The sequence below is a fragment of the Sarcophilus harrisii genome, chromosome 2, assembly GCF_902635505.1.
Source record: "Sarcophilus harrisii chromosome 2, mSarHar1.11, whole genome shotgun sequence".
Taxonomy (NCBI): Eukaryota; Metazoa; Chordata; class Mammalia; order Dasyuromorphia; family Dasyuridae; genus Sarcophilus; species Sarcophilus harrisii.
Window position 1 is genome coordinate 98647909 of NC_045427.1, and position 20551 is coordinate 98668459.

The window sequence follows — 20551 nt, forward strand, 5'->3', positions numbered from 1 at the left end:
TTTGCTTATAGTAAAACATTTGGAGAACTATGAGCTTGATATGAGTCATAATATGCTATAGAAGCTAAGAAAGCTAGAGTATTCTAAGATTACATTAAGGGAGTGACAGTGTTTGGCCCTAAGGAGGTGAACATTCTGTGGCACTCTCTTAGATTAGATGGAGAGAATTGCGTTCAGCTCTGCGCTCCCCACTTTTAGAAGAACATTGAGAAATTGAAGAGTATCCTGAAGACAAGAGTCAGGATGATGAAAAGCTTCTGGGTCATGCCATATGAGGATATATTGAGGGCATTGAACCTGTTCACCCTGGAGATGAGAGGACTTGGGAAGCAAAAATTTGAATAACTGTCATGTGGAAGAGAGATTAAATATCAGAGAGGTGTCATGATGTAGTAGATGTTACAATTGGATTAGGAAGATCTCAGTTCAAGTCCTACTCAGATTCTTCAAGAAACATTCATTAATCAAAAAATGAATTGGTACCAAACACTGGGCTAAGAGCTAGGGAAAACAGACAAAAAAAACTAGACAAAAGACAATTCTGCCCTTGAGGAGTTTATAATTTAATTTATTAGTTTAGTAACTCTGGATAAAGCACTTAAATCTCTCTGTGCCTCAGTTTCCTTATCTGTAAAATGAGTGGGTTAGACTCGATGAAAATGAGAGTATTAGACTCAATGGCTGCTCAGGTAGCTTCCAGATATAACACTATGATTCTATTTTTCTTGGTCTCAGAGGATAGAACTAAGAGTTGTAAATGGATATCCAAACCTCTCCTCCTCCTTGTCACTTATATCACCCTTTCAGCAAAGGTCCTTGTTTTATACCTCCCCGAAAAAAATAGAGGCTAACAATCATGAGTATCCCATCTCCCAAATTCTGCAGCAAATATCTCCAGCATCATTTGCCATTTTCTCCTCTGTTACTCCAGTCCCAGAGAAAGTGGTATCTCTTTCTCTTGTTACTGCTCTACTTGTCACTTCAATTCCATACTTTTCCTTCATCTTCAGAATCTTACTTCTTTGGTTATTCTTTTTTTATAATTACAATTTTAACCTTTTTTTATTCTATGACTCCTACCTCCCTGCCTGCAGACATGTCTACATTTCTTTCAATCTTAAAAAAACCTGCAATCGACTTTGATCCCTCTAAGCTATTGATCTGTACCTCTCTCCATTCTTTCATAACCAAATTCCTACACAAAGCTATCTGTACTCATTGTTTACAATTTCTCATATCTCATCCATTTTCAAATCCATGAAACCTAACATTTTACTGAAATTCCTTTCTTTAAGATTAAAATGATCTTTTAATTGCTAAATTCAATGATCTTTTATCAGTTTTCATCTATATTAGCTTCATGATGCTTTTTTATTTATGATAATTTTCTCTTCTCTTTTTCCTGCCTGTCTGAACAATTCTCAATCTCCTTTGCTAATTTTTCATTGTTCTGCCTCCTAAGCAAGGATGTACTTTTGGGTCTTGTCTTAGATGCTCTCATTGTACACTCTGCAATATTTCATCAGTTGCACTGTTTCAACATCACCTTTATGTAGTTGCTTCCTAAATCCATACACTTTTACTTACCTCTCAACTAAATTTTAGAAAACATTTCTAATTTTCTATAGGATATTTTGATCTGTAGATATCACAAAACTAACATGTCCAAAACAGAATACATTATCTTTCCCTCCAAACTCACCTTTCTGTTGAAATTCACTAATTCCATTGAGTATACTAACATCCTTCCAGTCATCCATGTTTACAACCCCAGAGTCAACTCTTCCTGCTGGATCATCATATCCTTTCTATTTCTGATTTTTGTGGGCTTCATATTCACTCAACTCTTCCTGCTAGGTCTCCATATCCATATTATTTCTAATTTTTGTGGGCTTCATATTCACAGCATCTTTCAATTCTGTCCTCTTCTATACATTCACATAGACCACTCTAATACAGGCTCTCAGCTCTCAGCTGGATGTTGAAATTGGTTTGGATAATATATCACATGAAGTTACATTATTCAAATTCACACTGCTTGTTTCTATTGAACTAGAACTGATGTCATATTGTATGTAACAATAATCTCAAATAGTGTGAATTTAAATGCATGCAACCATTCATGATATATATTACTTATACTAATTGGGAATTTGTTGTAGCCAACTTATTGGTCTCCCTGTCTCCCATCTTTTACCCTTCCAGTCCATTTGCTGTACAGTGGTCAAACTGATATTCCTTTAAAAAAGATTTTTATCATTATCTTTTGTTTTTTACAACATTTTCCCAGTCTCTCTTTATCTTCCAATATCTGCTCTCCATCTTATTCAGAGACCCAACCATTTTAATAAAGAATAAAGAGAGGGAATTACATAATTAGGTAAAATTAACCACATATTAATCAAATCTAATTATATATTTAGTGTTCAATATCCATATTTCCTCCCTACCTCTTTACAAAGATTGGAGGAAAGTAAAATCTTATAATTTTTTTTAGGGGCAAACTTTTGATATAATAATTATACAAAATTCAGTTCTTTTTTTTTTTTTTTGCTGTTCCCCTCCCTATTTTCACTGCTCTAGTCATTTTTATAGTGTTATCCTGATTCTGCTTACTTCACTTAGATAATATAAATCTTCCCATGCTTCTCTATATCTTTCCAATTGTAAGAGAATAACTCATTACATAAATGTAGCACAGTTTGTTTATGCATTTCATAGTTTTAATGGTAACAAATCACTTTACAAATATTTTGTTATTACAACAAGCAGATGCTTTTATTTCTACATTACAGATCAAGAAACTGAAGCAGATCTTAGAGGTTAAGAGACTTATTTAAGGTCACCCAGCTGGTAAGTGCTTGAGGATGGATTAACTCTGGTCTTTTTGACTCAAAATCTATTACTTTATCTACTGTAACGACTAGGGATTCTACTTTTTTTTGTCTTTGTATCTTTAGTATCTAGCAAATTTCTTTGTATGGACATTTAGTAAATGATTATTTAATTGAATTAAATTGAAATATCAAAGGTGAAAATTTGTAAGGAAAACTTTCTTAACATCTAAAGCTTCCCCAAAGTAGAAAGAGTTACCTCTTGGGATAATGGATTCCTATGCAGTGCTCATCTTCCAACAGGTCAGACGACTACATGGCAAGCATGTTGTAGAAAGGATTTGTGCAGGTATTAAGCAGACTATACAACTCAAGGATTTTCCTGTCAACTGGGGTGGGAATATTATGTGTACACAAGTAAGCACAGTACAATATAGAATGTGATGTGTACCAAATACCATGAGGAATTTGAGAGGTGAGAACTCACTTTCCTGGGGTAAAGTGAGGGAAAACTTTGAAGATGAGATGGTATCTAAGTTCAGCTTTGTAGGAAGGGAAAGCGAGATTGTGAAAATGGAGATGGGGAAGGAGGAGAACACAGTGTATCTTATGAATAAAGCTACATAGAGAAGAGAGAGTATTACACAAGTTAGGGCTAAGGAGTGGTCCATTTTCATTGGAAAGCAAAATATATGTACATACATCTTTTACAAGATAAGAAGGGACAGATTTTAGGATCTTGAACACTAGAGTCATGAATTTCTCCTTATTTATTAGGCAATAGAGAACCATTAAAAGCTCTTACATTGAGAAGTGGCATAATTATGGAAATAGAGTAAAAAGTAAGGTTGTGGTGTGAAAGGTGAATTGGAGAGAGGACAGTGGAGATAGGAAAAATAGTTAGGAACCTCAGAAGAAATGAAGGCCTGAACTCAGGGACTGCAGTAGGAGCAGAAAGAAAATACAGCAGAGACAGGGAGGTAGAAATGACAAATAATTGTGTATATAGGTTAAAAAGAGATGCAAGAGTCAAAGACTTCTAGATTTTGATGGTGGGTAACTGGCAGGATGGTGGTACCATTTATTTAGATTTTGGAAAAAGGGGAAGGTTTATGAGGGAGAAGGAGGATTATAAATTCTCCTTTTGAATATTGTTTTTGAGGAGTTTGCAGGACATTCCAGGTGGAGCTATTTAGTAGGCAGTTGGAAATGTAAGGTTTAATTTATGAGCGAAGTTTTCGTGTGTGTGTATGTGTGTATGTATGTATGTGTGTGTGTATAGATATGGATTTGGAAGTCATAGACATAAATAGTGGTAATTGAAGCTATGAGAGTATATGAGATCGCCAGAGGAAAGAAGTATGTCATAATTTTACAGGCTTACACTTTGTAGTAAACTCAGTCAATGTCTGTATATACTTATACCTTTAATTGAGGCAGAAACTATTAAAGGATAATCCATCACATTTGAACTATAAACAGATATCTGATTTATGAATTTGAAAATGGTTATTCTCTGTCATGGACAGTAGTAGCCTGTGCTTGGGCTTTACTCAGAAACACAATGTTTATGGGAAATCTATATCTCTCCCTTTATGATCATCCTCTATTCATAGAAGACTATTGGCTGAAATGTCTATTTGTGAGTGTGAATGTAAGTTTTAAAAATTATCTACTTTCTTGCCTCTTTTTGCTTCTGTGATTCTTTTGGAATATTAAATCCTCTGTATTGGACTAGCATATGGCAAGTAATTGAAGTTTGTTTTTGGTACACTGTACTGTCTCTTTCAGTATACTTTCCTACCTTTTAGTTTTTCTCTTTTTCCCTTTGGGTGCCAAGCAGCCATGGACTATTAGGGTAAAAAGTGGAAAATGATTTAATATGTCAAGTCACAGTGGGATGTTAAGGGCTAATATGTCACTAAATCATCATCATTATCATCATCATTAGTGCTTAAATAGTATTTTATAAATATCTCATTTTATTCTCACAACAACCCTGAGATGTAAATGTTATTGTTATGCTCATTTTACAGTAAGGAAACTAAGGCAGACAAAAATTAAATGACTTGCCTACGGTCACACAGCTAGTAAGGATCTGAAGTCTTATTTGGACTCAAGTTTTTTCACATCCAGGTCCAGGTAAAAAGTTGCCTTCTTTAAACGTTATTATATGGCTCTGGAGGGGAAAGTGAAGTAGGTGACCTTGCCTTTCCTCACTTAAATCCAATTCACTTGCTTGTCATAGCATTACCCCCTGTGTCATGCTCTTTTTAAGAACAAAGGGCAAAACAACAAAAAGAACAAATCAAAGGAAGAAATCGTCCTAATTACAATGAACGACCTGTCTAATCTCTTTTACTGGACCTTCATTCAGATAATCCCTGAAAACTGTGGGTGTTCTTCAAAATTCTGTCCTGGGCCCTGAACAGTGTCACCTGATGATCTCATTAGTTCCCATGCATTCAGTTATTTCTATGCTGATGACTTTCAAATCTACTTATCCAGCCCTAATTTATCTTCTGATCTTCATTTTTTACTTCTCTAACTGCTTGTTGGACTTCAAACCATAGGTCTCTCAGACATCTTAAACGTAACTTGTCCAAAATTAGTCTCATTATTCCCTACCCAAATCCTCCTTTCCTCCTAATGGTCCAGGGTACCACTATGCTTCTAATCACTAATGCTCACATCCTAGACATCATGCTCAACTTCTCATTCTCTCAGCCTCCATATGGATCAGTAGCCAAACTGTTGTTTTTATCTTTTATAACATCTCTTGAAGATGTCCCCTATTCTTTGACACTGCCATCACCTTCATGCAAGACACACATCACTTTCTGCCTAGGTTATAGAAATAGCCTACTGGGTGATCTCCTTGCCACAAGTCTCCAGTCTATTATCTCTTTAGCAATCAGCAAATTTCTTATTCTCAAGGGAATGACTTTATATTTGTTCTTGTTGAAGTTCAACTTAGTAGTTTCAACCCGGTATTTTCAAGAGGATCTTTTTGGATTCTGACTCTATATTTAGGTTGCTAACTATACACATCTTTGTGTTTGCAAATTTAGTGAGTTTATTATCTATTCCTTTATGCAAGTAACTGATAAAAATGCATAGTGCCACACATAGAGATCCCTGATGTATTCCACTGAAGATGTTCTGTCATAGATATATTAACCACTGCTTTTTGAATTTGACATTCCCATTTGTTTTGAATCCATATAATAGTGTTATCATCTACTCTCCATCTTCTCCACAAGCATAATAAGAAAGCTTTACTAATTTAGGTAAACTACATCCATCATCTACTCTCCATCTTCTCCACAAGAATAACAAGAAAGCTTTACTAATCTATGTAAACTACATCCACTGTATTCCTTTCATCTACTAGTTTAGCAGTCCTGTAAAAAAGGGACAAGAAGTTAGCCTGCTATGATTTCTTATTTATGCAGTCATGTTACTTCTTTATAAATATCATGTCACTTTCTGAATGAATGCTGGATGGTATCTTTTTAATGATTCATTCTAGATTTTTTCTAAGAACAAAAATCAAATTCATCAGTTATTATTCAAAAGGAAAAAAAAATAACATTGATTTCAAGCAAAAAAAGACAATTGAGAAGTGTTTTTATATCAGATTTCATTATTAGCAACCAAAAAGTTATTTCTAAGCAGAAATTTAAATAATCTGTGTCTCAGCTCGCATGCCCTGGGCTCTGTGTCTCAAGTTGGTTCTTCCCATAAAGCTGGAAAATACCAAACATACCCCCAAGTGGGTGTGCCAAACACGGAAGAAATGATTAAAATTACAACCAATTGATTATTTAAGGAGTAGTATTTCAAGAAAGAAGGAGGAATGATGATTAGAGAAGTTTCTCTAAATATCTGAGCTTGACCTTGACTCAATTTAACAAATGAAGGCATAAATTCCACAAATCTGAGGACCTGGGTTCAAATATCATAGATAACTTTACCTGTGCGGTCTTTAGTATTCTCATCTATAAAAAAGGAGTTGGATTTTAATGATTTCTTAGGTTCCTTCCAGCTTTATATCCATGTTCTAATGAATCTACCAGGAACAATGATCAAGAATAATCTTGGTCCTGTTCATTCCAGCCATATGAACTGGCTATGTCAAGAAACCATTAGAGGGCAGGGTTGGTGATTCTTGCCAAATATAGAAGAGCAGACAAAAGAAATGGAATTTAGAATCAATCTTTAATCCTGAGTTATCCCCATCCATTGAATATTAATTCTTAAAAATACCATGATTAGAAAAATAGATGGGAGAAAGAGAGTAAATGTCTGGTGAGGACTGCTAATAGGTTTGAGTCTAAGCATCTACACTATGTCCTATTGAATCTATTTGTCCAAAGAAGAATATTTTGTATTTGTATTTGTCCAAAAAAGAATATGTGATTGAATCTATTATATATGCTCAAAAATTTAGAAATAGAGAAGATCCTATAATCCCATTCTTTATTTTATAGATGAAGAAACTGAGGCCCAAAAAAGTTGGTTGACTTATTCAGGGTCATGCAGGCAGTAAATTATAGAATCAAGACTTGAGCCCAGGTATTCTGGTTCCAAATGTGGAATTCCTTTCATTGTGATATATTGCCATAACTGGACCTTCTTGGGAAAAGGTTCAAATAACCGGGTTTCAATATACTCTGATGGTAAAAAAATTTTTTTAGTGAATTTGTTTCAGTGCTGCATTTATAACAACTCCAAAAAACAAAGAGTTCACCTTAATTTAGGGCTTCAAGATGTACAAATCACTTATTTTTCTATGAGGAAGGTAATGTAAACATTATATTCCTCCTTTCATAGATGGGGAAAATGGTGATATAAGGAACTCTCCGAGGGTCATAGTTCATCATAGCATATCATTCTAAACTTTGAACTTAAAGAAAGACTCTAATCTTCTAATGCACCTGTGATCTCCCTAATGTGGGCCCTCGAAACACAGATGCAGATTACAGTCCATCTATGCTTGACCATCTTCTGTAACTTCTTGTCCATAATCTTATCACTAATAGACTGAGCATTTGGTGATGAAATGAGTTGGCTGTGGCAATCCATGAAACAAAGAAGAATGCAAAATGCTTTTCAGTTTTGCTTCTGCAGAGTCAATGATAGAATAATAGAGAGAGGTACAGATGGTGTGAAGAATCACATTTTAAAAATCTATAAACATAAAAAGAGAAACTAGCAAAATGAATATGCTGGAATTTAAATCTTCTTTTGGAAAAAAAAGCTTTGCAAAAGCATCATGGATATTCCTGAGTCAGGGTCAAAGGATGTGGTTTCTTTGTTATCCTGGAGAAAATGAATATAGTGGAACTATTTCTTTCAAAATCATTAAGATCTCAAAATATGGGCAGTTATAAATGCTTTGAAAGATATTGATGAAGGAACTGTTGGCACATAGAGTCGGCACCAGGTTTGAACTGGGAACTCGGTCCACAGTGCCCAGATAAAAAGAGTATAATTGGTTCTTAATATAACTTTTGAGATAGTAGTTGCTAAGTACTCACTGGCAGACTCCCAAGATGATGTGTGAATAACAGATGGTTAAACAGACCTGCAAGGCCAGAGGCTGAGTCACTTTGTCTTGTGATTGGTTACTTATTGCCACCTCTTTGATAGGAAAATGATATAGAAAGCACTCAATAATTTCCATGGTACATATGAAAATATTAGAAATCCATTATTCTTCCATTTAGTCCTATCTAAATTGATTGCCTTACTCATCTCCCACTTACTGTGTGGGTCTCTCTTGAACCATGAATTTAAGTAAAATTATTTATACTTTTTGCTGAGTTCAAGGATTTAATGTGCTGAGCACCATATCATTCAAGGCGCTGACCTGCAATTTCCTGATTGATAATGGAAATTTTAATGTATTGTTAGACTGTTATTTTTGGCCTAAAGTGAGCTAATAACTAGAATCATTATGTTCTTGTATAAAGTATGCAGGCAAAAAGCAAGGTAGAGGGAGATGAGGTCCATTTTTCATGTTAATTATACTATTGGAAAAAATGAATTAGATGGATAGAGAAACTCAATTTCACAAATACACATGCAAAACCTCATATATGTGTATAATTTAATATGTAAGTATATGCACATACCTTATTATACACAAATATATACATTTTTTGATTTATATCCACAAATATATTTTTCTCTGAAGGAAATTAAAACTGAATGATAGATTGCTAAATTCTACAATACTTATTATCATATGAGTAAATTAGACAAGTGAACATTTATTAAGTAATATGCAAGGTACTGTACTAGGTCCTGAGGAGAGAGACAAAATTAAGCATGTAGGCCTTCTTATATGGAGCTTACACTGAATATGACTACAAATTTCATGAAGGGGAATGAAATGGAATAACATTAAGAATTTTTAAAATAATTCCATAATACATGAAAGAGTTATAGAAAGTTTCTGAGAGGAGGAGTGACATAGTCAGATCTGTTTGTTAGGAAGATTATTTTGTTAACTTTGTGCAGACGAATTAGAAAAGAAGAGAGACTGGAAAGAGGGAGACCAATTAAGTTAATAATCTAGGTGAGAGATCATTCGAGTATGACCTGGGTGGTAGCTTGTATGAAGGAAAAGTCTGTGGAAATAGAACTGATAAGCTGATTGCAGAAAATTTTGCTCATTATTGTTACAATGTCTCTTGCTGATGAACCCAAATTTTTTTATCCAACAAAACATACCTTTCAAATTCCTAGAATTGCTTTGGGACTTTCAAACTACTGCAGAGGACAGTGACTCAATGTATATTATGTTTTATAGTGATATGTTTAATTTTTTCCCAAAATTTGGAGTTTCCTTTTGTCTTAGATTCTTTGAGAAAATATTCTTCTCTTTATGCTTAGTCTAATTGATTAATCAATTAGTCGATAAGCTTTAATTTCAAGTTTTCTTGAACTCATATTAGGGAAATAAAACCAAAAATAAAATAGTCCATACCTATAAATAGCTTAAGCTCTCTCAAGAGAGATAGCATATACATAAGTAAGGAGATACAGATTATACATATATATATGTATATATATATATATATATGGAATATACATACATATTTATAATATAATATGTATGAACACACATGTGGATAGAGAAATATAGTATATATAAAGCAATTTGGGGAGAGAAACTAAGATCTGGGGGAAGGGAGTACAGAAAAGCTTTCTGTAAAAGCTGCTGCTTGAGCCTCTTTAAAGGAAATTAGGAATTCCAAGAGGTGAAGGTCAGGAAGCAGTTCATTCCAGTGCTTAGCATAGTACCTGGAACAAAGTAAGTGTTCAATAAATGCTTATGTATTGATTGATTAATGTGTGTGTGGGGGTAACCAGTGCAAAAAACACAGAGATAGAAGATAATATATTATGTGTAAGTGTGACAGTTTGACTAGACCAGAAAGTACAGAAGGTAGGTAGGTAATGTATAATTAGACTGGAAAGGTAGATGGGGTACAGATTATGAATGTCAGAAAAGTTTTTGGTTTTGTTTTGTTTTTCCTATTGGACATAGGGAACCACTGGAGCTTTCGGAGTAAGGGGATGACATAGTCAGAATTGACCTTTAGGAAAATCAGCTTGACAGCTATTAGTAGAATAATTTAGCGAGGGAGGGGACTTGAGGCAGGGAGACCAATTAAGAGGCTATTGCAGTTATTCAAGCAAGTGATGAGGGCCTGAACTAAGATGACATGAGTGTGGGAAAAATGGAATGGATGTGAAAGATGCTGTGAAGGTTGTTGTAGGCAAGATTTGATAACCGAACGGCCATGTAGAAAAGTGGGGAGTCAAAGATAATTCTGAGTTTGTGAACCTAGGAGACTATGAGACTGTAAGGATGCCTTTATCCTTGATATACTTGAGGAAGCAAGTGAGTGGGGGAGGGGGAAGAGAATGATGCCAGATCTTTACATGTTTGGACTTTGGAAAAGTCCAGCTTCTTTCTGCTCTTTTTTTTTTCTTTAGTGCCATTTCCTCTTCCTCAGGTATCAAATTGAGGGTTGTCTAAATTGAAATATGTTGTTGAAATATGGTGGCTTTACTTCAAAGAGAATGAAAAGAATGTAAAAGTCTTTACAGACATTTGAAATGTTTTAATCTGTTCTCTTCCTTCCATCTTGATCCTTAAATTCCCTGAGACTGACTTAGCTCAATTAATTATTGTGCTAAGAATTCTTGCTTAGCCTAGTAGAGATCAGACTTATCCCAGAGATGGGGAATATCCGGTGTGAAAAATACAAGCCAATCCAACAAACGTTTATTAAGCACCTTCAATGTTCCAAGCATTGTGTAAATGCTAAGTATACAAAGAATAAAACGACAGTCCCTATTCTCAATGAGTCTAAAAGGAGAGACAACACACAAAAAAGAAGTAGGAAAGCAGAAATCCAGAGGAAATCAATGGCTTTAATTGGCATCCAAATACTCCAGGAATCTGAGATTCATTTGAAATTGGAAGAGACTTTAAGAACAAGTGACTAGAAAATGTAATTTACTGAAAAGATAGCCTCCCTGCCACACCCATTTATTTAAAGAATGAGACTATAGGAATATTTAGGATATTTATATCTAAAGCTGGAAGGTATTTCTACCAAAGTGAGCAACTTAACTTCTCTGTGCCTCTTTCCTCATTTATAAAATGAGGTTATTCTAGTTTATTTCTTAAGTTCCCTAGAAGTCCATCTCCCCCTCTTTTTACAGGTGAGGAAACTGATTTAGAAAGGTGTCTTTGGTTAGACAGGTAGTAAGTGGCAAAGTTGGGACTTGATCCCAGGTTTTCCGGCAACAAATACGCTTTTTCATGGCTATATGGGGGGGGGGGGCGGAAACACAAGAAGTCTTGTTCTATTGTTGTTGAAATTAAATTTGTGGTGAATTATCTTTCTTAAACAGATTAATTAGAGTTGATTGTTTTCATTAAGGTCAAACTGTGAATGGCTTACAAGGGAGTAAATTGAAGATGGAGGTGGGAAAAAAAGAAGGGCTCTAGATTCTAAATCATTTTGGGAAGATGAAGAAGAAGAAATAGCTGTGAGTGGGCGAATGTATTTCATTTAAGAGATGATTAATATGCAAACTGTATAGGAACAATATCGAATCTTTCTGCAGGGTCATACCTGTGCAAGTAACAGAAACTCCCTTGAATCTTCTATAATGTTCTCCTAACTGCCTACAAATAGCTCATTTTAATCTGGTTAGGAAATGTTCCTGCTGTTCATATGACAGATGGGCCATTTTTTAGCTTTAAGTGCTTTCCAGGCATAGCAGAGACTACTGGAATGCATGCACCTGTTTTTCCCCAGTGTGCACTTGAATCTGTTTCAAAAAATCCATTTTTTTCCATGAAGGAGTTTTTAAAAGTCTTGCATTGAAGATCTAGATTGATAGTCTAGGTGAGCAATGGATGCTGGTCATTTTTTATAGTCCATGTTCATTGCTTGCTTGGAAGAAGGCTCAGAAATAATACTTATCAAGTTGCTACTGGTGAGAGAATTTTTCTCTCTCTGCAGACCTGGTTTAACAGGATGGAGCTCTATTCTGCTCAGCTACTATATCATGTGTACTTTACAGAATCAGAGCTTGGTATAGTAAGTCCCAGGTTAAAGCAGGATAATGATCAACTTCTGTGGGAATTGTAAGTTAAAACCTGGTTTCTAACCTGTTTGTTTCTTGCTGATGGATTTATATTTTATCAGAAAGAATGACTTATGCGTGCTCATGGTAGATAATGGTCATTTTGCTGCTCATTCAGTTTCATATAAGTATAATGGGAAATTGGCCAATGAAAGCCCAGTCCCTAGAAATGTGTACGAGTGGTTTGCCTGGTGCTGCTCCTCATATAGATGTTTGGTAAGGCTACTTTTGGAACTAAGTGATGTTGTGGAACTGGGAATCTTGGCTCTCAACTTCAGAGCGTGCTCAGATATTCCATGTTTCCTGTCCATTTACTGTATGGTAAAGAAATGGCCTTTTTGTTGATTGCTATACCCTCCACAACCACCAATGATAGGATGCAAACTGTTTTGGGGCAAGGACTATTTTTCATTTTGTTTTAAACATAGTAAGCACTTAAAAAACACTTATTGGATCAGAATGTTGAATTTGGTCTTAAGCATAGCACTTTCCTGCCTTGTTAGCAATCCTAGAATTTATCATTAGATAGCTAAAAGACACTAAATAACAAAATTAACATAAAGATAAATATTATTGCTCAATCCATGAGGGACAGTTTCAATTCAAATTCAATACAATATTTATTAATCACCTGCTATGAGCAAAACACTGAATTAGCTTGTGAGGTCACAAGCAAAATGAGGCAATTCCTGCTCTCAAGTAGTTTATACTTTACAACAAAAGTACAATGACATACTTTGATTTGTAATGAATAGAACCTATTTAGGAAATGGACATTTCCTGTAATTTTTCTCTTATTCTGGAGCTACCTTTAACCACAGAATGTTTCATTTAAAGGGATTGTAATCAATATCCAGTAAATAAGCATACTGAGCACCTACTATTTAGCACTGTATTGTGTTCATTTGCTGGAATAGTCCCCTGGATAATTAATAAAGCTATTCAGGATCTATCAAAGAGGTTTAGACTGCAGGCTACAAAGGGCACAGATTAATGCTCCCCCAAAAAATGAGGATTCCAATTATAGAGAAATCAACTCCTAGCATAAAAGAAAAGGTTGATTACAATGATGAAAATTTCATGATATATGATTTTTTAAACCAAAAAGTACTAGTTACCCGGATTCTATGTAATGAAAAAGAAATGTATATGATATAGCTATAAAATAATATGGAATACTAAAAGAAATATAAGATTTTCAAGGAGCTGGAAGAATATGTTCTCTTGGAGTTATTAGAATTATGTTTTGCCTAGATCAGCCCTACATTCTCAGGAGTTATAGCTAATCCTTTTCTAAATAGGCTTGAAAAGGGGAGTGCTAGCCACAGTCTGACTATATATCCTTCTGGGAATAAAGGACTAATGATGAGTATAGCTCTATGGTCTGTGACTTTGCTGATGGCTCAGTCCTAATATGTCTTAGGCATGATGTTCTTAACTTTTATGTGGGCTGAAATACCTATGAGTAAAAATTGTTGCATATAAAGTTGGAATAAATACTCAGGTCTGAGTTAAGGGGAGTTAGAAAGTTTCCCTCCTCCCCTCTCATTCAAAGATACTTCTCCCTTATCCATCCAGGTGCTGGGATCCCTGAAACTCCTGTTAGAATTATTCTTTAGGGCAATGCGTTACCCTCACTCAGCATCATGGTTTAAAATTCAATCTGGGTAAGGAACCAGAAATCACTAAAACATCTTTCAAATTTGCATCTTAGATCACTTTTACCAGAACTGAACGGACCTTAGGGTATCAAGAGGGTCCTGAACATTGAAGAGTAAAAAGGAGCCTCTGAAAGCAAGGGGATTGATATGCAAAAGGAGAAAGTAGGGATCAAATAAAAACTTTCCTAGTTCAAAGTTTTGCATTGTATCAGTACTTCATTTGCATATAGACAGGGCTCTCTTATCTTTGTATCTTCCTTAACATCTGTAAGAGTACCCAGTATAGGTATAGCTCATTTTTTTTTTTTTAACTTTATTCAGCTTCATTGAGATACTATGTTTTCTACAAATTGAAGATTTGGTTCCACTTTTTTTCAATTGCATGTCTGTCACATTTTGGTAACTCTCACAATATTTCAAACTTTTTTGTTTTCATTATATCTGCTATAGTGATTATGATCATTGATTTTTGATGTTATTATTGTATTTGTTTTGGGGTGCCACAAACCATGTCCATATAAGACGGCAAACATTGATAAATGTTGATTATGTTCCAATTGCTCTATGCACAGGCCATTTCCCTATCTCTCTCTCTCCTCTGGCCTCCTTCTTTCCTGAGACACAACATTAGGTCAATTGATAATCCTATAATAGCCTATAAATGTTCAATTGGAAATGAAGCGTCAATTGATATGGCAAATTTCATTGTCTTATTTTAAGAAATAGACAACCACTCCAACCTTCATCAGCCACCACCTTGATTAGCAGCAGCCATTAACATCAAGGCAAGACTCTCCACCAGCAAACCGATTCTAATTTGCTGAAGGCTCAGATGATGATTAGCGGTTTTTTCAGGAATAAGGTATTTTTAAATTAAGTTATGTGCACTTTTTAAGACAAAATACTATTACACACTTAATAGACTACAGTATAATGTAATCATAAGTTTTATATGCACTGAAAAAATTGTGAGTTCCTCAATTGCAAGATTTGCTTCATTGTAATGGTCTGAAATTGAACCCAGAGTGTCTCTGAGATATATCTGTAGTCTCTTTATGAATATTTGTTGAATTGAAGGCAGCACCCTGGCACAATGGAAAGAGCTCTAATTCTGTAGTCAGAGGAGCTGGGATGAATTCCCTGAGTGACTTTGCGCAAATCTTGGACCTTTAGTTTCCTCTCCTATAAAGAGAGGGAATTAGATTAGATAGCCTCTGAGGTACATTATAGATCTAGGTCTGTGATCCTATGGTTCTCTGATTTATAACATCAATACACTCAAGAGTATCGGGCTATCTTATTGGAAATCATCGGTGTAACCCCTTAAGCACTTGTGACATGGGATGCTGACCTCTGGTGGACATCACTGACATTCAGTAATACCTTTCTTCTGGAGATTGGACTACAGCAAGTTCCGAATGAATACTCACATATATGTAGTATATGGATTACTTAACACATGCTGCTATTAGGACTCTTAGTACTTTCAGTACCCTCAAGTCAATTTTTTTCCTTGGGGCAAAAGCCCTGATCATACCATCCTAGCATATGGATTACTCAACCCAGATTATAATTAATTTTTATAAATGTAAAAATTTGCAGTTTATTATGTGTCAATACAAGCAATATTTTCCTTTGTCCAGTTAATTTGTATGCCATGATAGACTTAAGAAGCTACAGAAGAAAACCATAAATCAGCATCCCAGAAGGTACAACACTAGTGAACAGTGTAGTGAAGAGTAAAAGAATATTGGAAGTGGGAGAAACCTTATCAAGGAGGACTTCCTGGAGGAAAGGAATTTCAAAGCAATTCTAAATAAGGTAGGGTTTGACTCAGAGAGCATATTCTCTCTCAGAGAGAATAAGGAGCATATCCTAAATGGGGATAATGGAATAAAAAGGAAACATCAATGAATGACACGCTGGGAGTTATAAATAGCTTTTCTTGAGCACAACTGACAAGATGAGGAATATTTGAAAAATGATATTTAAGATGGAGGTTCTTGAGTATTAGATGAAGGATTTTGCATTTTATATAAAACAACAGGGTCCCTACAAAGGAATATAGCTTGCTTCATTAGTTTCTGAGGATGGTAATTCCAATTTCTGTAGTGGGCACAGACTGAGAGTGGATGACCAGTTGCTTCTGAAGCAAGAACTTGAGGGAAATAAACTGACTTTATTTCTGTCAACTTAAAAACAAGTGAATCTTGGCTATAAGGGCAGTAAAAATCTGTCTCAATTAAAGCCTTTTCAAGTATGATAGCACAGCTAGGCAACACATGGATGTGGTTGAAGAAGTCCAGAAGTAAAAATCATTTTTAGCATTTTAACAAACCTGATGCTTTTTAGGACAGGTTTATATCCTTTATGATGACCTCTTTTTGGAGATTAGACATCATAGAGACTAACAGACAAACAGATGACAGGTGACTTCTGTGTTTTAGAAGCAGAATTTATAATGCTTATATATTTGATTTGGGATTCTCTTTTTGGAGTCACAATTTTCAGTTATATGGTTAGAAATGGAGCTGTATCTCCAGTATGATTTTTGAACGTACAATATATGAAATACAATACATTAAATATTTAATCATGTAAATATCATATATATATCCATGTAATAAAATCCACATATATTTAATATTTGTTGTTGTTCAATCATTTCAATCACGTCTGACTCTTCATGGTGTTTTCTTGGCAAAGATACTAGAGTGGTTTATTATTTCTTTTCCAGCTCATTTTACAGATGAGGAAACTGAGGTAAATGGGGTAAAATGACTTGCCCAGGATTACACAGTAAGTATCTGAGGGAAGATGTGAACTCATGAAGATGAGTCTTCTTGACTCCAAGCAAAGTGGGCCTCCTAGCTGCCTATATTTTGATTTTACTTATCTTTAAATATTTTCTTTCAGTAGAATGTAAGCTCCTAGAGAGAAGGGACTACTGAATGTTTGCCTTTGCACATAAAAATTGCTTAGTGAATGTTCACAACTGAATTTCAAAAATATGGTCACCTTAAGTTTTTTAGGAGGAGCTTTCTATTTAGAATACAAAGGTTAAAAAAGTAGAAATCATCTTTCCAAGGCAATTTAGAAGGAAAAATTGACCACACTTGGTATTTGGGGGAGGGGAAGTAAGAAAATGAGCCCCAGATGTTTAGTGAGACCAGGAATCTCTCCCTTTTCTTTCAAACCTTAATGAATACAGCCTCAGGAAAGTGATTGAAACCTAGGAAATTATGAATATCAGATTATTTGAAGAGAAACACTAGTGAATAATTGCAATTTTCTACAGTTAATATCCTTTCTATTTAAAGGATATACAATCTTTTGTGAATTGAGTTCATTCAGTTGATTCTTGGGAGGTAAATTAAGCTAATAGATGGTGTAATTACAAAAAAAGAAGACATTTTGACTTCCTATACTGAATTCTGGGCTTTGGGTTTGCATCATGTGCATTATATTTTACTTATTGCTATTTGCTCTGATAAAAGAATAGGAGATTGGACATAAAAGCTGAAGGTCATCCATACAGTTGTCCCAATTGCAATCTGTGTACCTTTAACCCCATTGAGGAAAAGTAATTACCCTTTGGCTTCTGGTGACCTCAACTAACCTTTGTTGAAGGACCAGAGAAAATAAAGGCTGACCATCCGCCTGCCCTAGCTGCCCTAGGCTTAACCTGCTGTGTGAATGAAGAGCAATCCAACAATAGGATGTGAGAACGTTGCCATGGAAATAGCACTGGAAGAAGGAGCAAAAATTGGAAATTTATCACAATTAATAGTTTTATTAGGAACATCTTATGGGAGGTTAATCCCTGAAAAAAAGAGTCTTTCCCTTCCTTAAAGATAGTGAGAGAAAAATTTTGCTTGACTAAAGGAGATGCCCTCCTTAAAATCATCGTGAATTGTAGATGTAAGCTTTCCACTAGATAAAAGAATCTATATCTCCCCATAATCTATAAAGATGCAAATGGCAGCAGCCACATGGTGTGTTGTGAGGGAGGGCAATTCACTTGGCAAATTGACTGAAATGTAGGTTTTAAAAATACTTTGCATTTGTGGTAGATTAGGCTTTTGTGGGGATGTCTTTTTTTTTTTTTAATATTTTCAGCATAGGGTTATTTTTGCTTGAAGCAAATGAGTGTTATTTGGGAAGTATAGGTAATCAATCTCATTTTAAGAATATAATAATAAACAAAGATGCACTTGGCATTAATTTGTTACTTATCTTTCAATTTAAACATGTTACTTAAAGTGAGGGATTTAGGTTTGAACACAGAGCCTTACAATTAAATTCTTTTTGGATTAAAATTGGTTGAGATCCTATATTGTGGAATTAATTGAAAAATAAAAGTAACTTCTCTTCCCCTTCCCCCATTTTGTCTCGCAAGGTTTCTATTAGTATTTTTTGATTTGTAACATTACAAAATACTTTTGATTCTCATTTCTTAGTGAGTAAAAGTACCACTAAAATGTGGTTAGCAGTGAGATTTTTTTTGTCTCTTTCCCATTTTCATTCAAAGGCATACTTAACTGTATAACAAATACAAACTGGAGTCAAGTGTTTATCATGTCTGATAAGTAGAATGACAGAATTTGAACTTGAAACACTACCTTTGTTGGTTTTTTTTAAACCACTAGTTATTCATAATCAGTTTATCAAAGAACTGAAAGCACTAAAAGCGAGAAGGCAGTTAAGCTTTGCTATCGATTTGCTCCTCAACACATATTTCTTCAGTGAAATTTTAACAACCTGTGAGGGAAAAGTATCTTCAGGAGGCGGTCACTAAAGGTGTTTACTCACCAATGACGTGATTTGCTTTTCTTTTAACAATATCATTTGCCAGCACGTGTTTATCCTGCACATTTTAACACCAGACATTTGTAGAAAGTTAACCTGAGGCATGATAGTAGAAAAATATTAGATTAATCTCAGGCTTTTATCTGGAACTCAGCAAGTTGGACTCTATGGAAATAAAGTTTGTGAATAGCCAAGTTCCTAATATTGCCCATTTCCTGAAGCTTCATGTTCTGCAGTAATAATAGAAGATAGCTCCTTAGTCTTTACACTTGTGTTTGTACACTGTCCTCAGTTGCTTTATTATAAATTCTGTTTATATTACCCTTGTTTGGGGCAAAAGCCTCCTGCAGAACTCCTAAATTGGTAGTAGGCCTGGTTTAGATATAGTATTAAGATTTACTAAATTCATTAAATGATTTTTGGGGCCTTTTGCAAGATTTTGCCTGATAAATCTATTTTTCTCTGCCACAGGTAACAGTGTTTTCTATATGGTAGCGCATCCCTAAGAATAAATCTGTGACAAGGTCCTAGGTGTTGTGCTTACATTAAATTCTAGCAGCATGGTTGTTCTCAGTCATGATTCTCAATTTCCATGTGCTTTTTGCCTTGCAGTCATAGTTTTCTGGTAAAGACCTACCTGATCTCAGGGCCTCTGGAAACATGGCTCTGGACTTGCTGGATGTGCAGAGTTTGGCCATGTTCTGACTGTCTTTGGGCCACTGCCAGGTTTCATTGTGTTAATCTCCCTCCATTTTCAGATGGTTAGGTCCAAGACAGTCTGGTTGAGGGACACAAAAAGGTGAAAATTGTAATAATCTCTATTGGTGGCTTAAAAAAACCCCGGGTCTGAATGAATATTATAGAGAAAGAGCAAGGATACTGAGACCCTAATCAAGAAAAAAATGTTAGTTTTTACTTAGAGGTAATCTTATAACTAATCTATGTCACTTATTCCAATTATTTTGAGTCACATTTGGTTTTGTTATTTATTTCTGTTTCATAATTTTTGTCTTGTCTTAGTTTGCTTTGTGAAGTTAGTTTTTAAACATTCTTCTTTTCACAAAGGCAAGAAAACATGTCCCCCCCCAATTTTAGATGGTAATCTCCTGAAGATTATTTTAGGAAGAACAATATCAGGTTACACCTTTAAATGCTTAGATATTTGAATGATTAAAAAAAGTTTGAGAGTTTTCACTGATTTATAACCAATTTCCCTGATAATCAGTTCCATTCATTTTGGAATCCTTCCTAGGATGTGGAAAATGATATTAAAAAAAGAAACTACTATTTAATGATCTAAGGGTTTTTTCTTTAATGATCTAAGGATTTTTCATCACATGAGCTAGTCTAGGTTCTTATTTTTCAGCATTACCCTATTAAATCTAACCACTAAATAGATACATTAACTAGACAAGAGAAAGTAGCAGTACAATCCAGATTATGACCTAGCTAGCTAAATCTGTGATAATTGGAAGATGAAAAATTAGGTGGTATTAAATTTCATGTGGAGCACAGTGTTAATCTGAGTTTTAAAAACCAGCATGGAATTTCTTTTAAAAGGATCTA

The 20551-nt window shown here is 34.8% G+C and overlaps 1 long non-coding RNA gene across 1 annotated transcript; it reads left to right on the top strand.

The window, feature by feature from the left end:
* The first annotated feature begins 2704 nt into the window (after nucleotides 1-2704).
* Nucleotides 2705-16941, top strand: LOC116421370. The gene is made up of 4 exons (XR_004231709.1): nucleotides 2705-2853; nucleotides 14897-15038; nucleotides 15820-15997; nucleotides 16914-16941. It is a non-coding gene; the product is annotated as an uncharacterized LOC116421370 (long non-coding RNA).
* The last annotated feature ends 3610 nt before the right edge of the window (nucleotides 16942-20551 follow it).